This window comes from Dermatophagoides farinae, unplaced genomic scaffold, assembly GCF_024713945.1.
Source record: "Dermatophagoides farinae isolate YC_2012a unplaced genomic scaffold, ASM2471394v1 contig11, whole genome shotgun sequence".
In the NCBI taxonomy this organism is placed as follows: Eukaryota; Metazoa; Arthropoda; class Arachnida; order Sarcoptiformes; family Pyroglyphidae; genus Dermatophagoides; species Dermatophagoides farinae.
In genome coordinates, this window is record NW_027461516.1 from 66,881 (window position 1) to 69,648 (window position 2,768).

The following is a 2,768-nucleotide window of genomic DNA, read 5'->3' on the forward strand; positions in this document are numbered from 1 at the left end:
GAAAAGATGGAAATAGACAGCTCTGAGGGTCTAGTCCATGTTGATGATAATAAATCCCTAGGTTTTGTTGCAGATTACAGGAGATTAAATGTAGCTTTAACAAGAGCTCGCCAAGGCTTGTTCGTTGTTGGAAACGCCTTATTATTGCAAAATAATAACATATGGAATACTTTTATTAAAATGTTAAAAGACGACGCGTCGGAAAATAACGTAAGCTATGTTTGTTTAAGCGATTCAAAAAATGCATCTGTAATAAAAAATCAGACAGACCGCTGTAGTTTTTCAACGTATTTCAACTGTAATAAATAACTAATTAATAAAAAATAGGCTAATAAATGTAATAATTATAATTAAGATTTCTGCATAGGGTTTTAGTCGACTTTTTGCTAATCTTACAATTCAGATGGCTCAACCCTACAGTGATAATTACGAAACGAGAAATATCAATTACAACAGCAATGTGCAGCAAGAGAATTATAATTACTTTGAATCTCATGGTCCACCTTTGATTGCAGGCTTGATGAATCAGGAGATTGAAGAAGACGATGTCTGGACCGTTATCGATTCATTTTTTGATACTTATAGTTTGGCTAGTCAGCAAATCCTATCTTACAATAATTGTATTGATGTAGTGTTACCAGAGATTGTGCGTCAACACCCGAAAATTATCATTTCAAATTCTGACTTGTCTTCAGCTAATGGCGAGTTGTACACTTTGCAATATGTGTTATCCGTGGGTAATCTTCGATTCATACGGCCACAAGTGGAAGAAATGGACGAGGAATATCACACTGAATCACGCTGTATTTCTCCTTACGAGTCTCGACTGAGAAGTATGACGTATTGTTCTTCCATGTACATTACTGTGAAACAGGATGTACAAAAAAAATACTCGGACGGCAGAGTCGAAAAGCTCGATAGTCAAGCTTACGATGATGTGTTTATTGGGAAGTTCCCTGTAATGCTTCGATCGAAGTTGTGCTATTTGTCAGGACTTTCGGAAGATGAAAGAGTCTTGGTAAATGAATGCAAGTTTGACCAAGGAGGATATTTCATCATCAACGGCATGGAACGTATTATTATTGCACAAGAACGAATGGCTTCGAATAAAGTTTACAATCATCTGAAGTCTGACCAGGCGAATTATTTCACTGTTGAATTACGCTCACAGCGAGATGATATGCAAGGTGCTAAAACTCTCTCCTTGGGTGTCAGGCCAAATGCTCGAACTACAAAAGGGGCGCAACTCTGTGTAAATTTGCCTAATATCAGAAGCGAGATTCCTGTTTACATTGTGTTCCGCGCTTTGGGTGTTTCCAGTGACAAGGAGATTTGCGATAGAATCATCAAAGACCAAGAAGATTCTAAAATGATGTCGTTGATTAATCGATGTATTTTAGAAGGAAATGAGGAGCTGACACAAATAGTAGCTTTGGATTATATCGGACGAAGAGGGCCAACTGTCGGTTCAACACATCAGATGAGAGTGAAATACGCGATGGACTTGTTGACCAACGACTTCTTACCTCACGTGGGTTATGTTGCCTCAGCTGCTAACCGTAAAAGTTGGTATTTAGGAAACATGATAAATCAGTTATTGGAGTTTGTGCTTGGCAGAATTCCACAAGACGATAGAGATAACTTGTCTAAAAAACGCATAGATATGGTTGAACCTCTTTTAGCTTCGGTATTTGGCCAAACCTTCCGAAAACTCATGAAAGATTTTTCGAAAGCTGCGCAACGATATATAGAAAATAACAGATCGTTCGATTTAACCAGTACTATAAGAACTTTAAGTACCATCACACAACGCTTGCAATACAGTTTGGCAACGGGGAATTGGGGTGTTAACAAGGATGGAAACGTTGTTCATACCGGAGTTAGTCAAGTATTAAATAGGCTAACTTATCTGTCTTCACTTTCACATGCGCGCCGTGTAAACACTCCGTTAAGTCGAGATGGAAAGATGGCTAAACCACGTCAATTACACAATACTCAATGGGGTATGGTATGTCCAGCTGAAACTCCAGAAGGACAAGCCGTAGGTCTGGTGAAAAACTTGTCTTTAACTTGCAAACTTTCAATTGCAACACCTGCTTATTTAATCCATGATGTTTTATGGGATGCTGGTTTGCAAGATATCGAGGCATTAACTAACGGAGAAATCCAGTCGAGTACTAGAATTTTTGTCAACGGAAATTGGGTGGGTTGTTTTCCACAGGGAAAGGTTATCTGTGAGTTAATAACTCAGTTACGTAAAGACGGTGTTTTAGACCACCAAATTTCAGTTTTTCATAATTACCAGCGAAACGAAATTTACATATGTTGTGATGGAGGAAGACCTATACGGCCCTTGTTTACCGTTAAAAACAACGAATTAGTCCTAAAAAAATCTGATTTGCAAATTGTCAAACAAAGTAAGAATTCTTGGAACTATTTGCTAAAAAAAGGTGTTGTCGAATTCCTTGATTGTGATGAAGAAGAAAACTCGCTGATTGCCATGTTTACGAGCGATTTGCACAAAGCGAAAAGCAACAGTTCTATGGTGTCTTATTCTCACTGTGAAATTCATCCGAGTCTGATATTTGGTATCTGTGCAACTGTCATTCCGTTCCCTGATCACAACCAATCACCCAGAAATGTTTATCAATCTGCCATGGGTAAACAAGCGTTGGGAGTATACGTATCAAATTACAATAAGCGGTATGACTCTTCAGGTCACGTACTGTTTTATTCACAGCAGCCTCTCGTTTCGACTCGCGGGATGA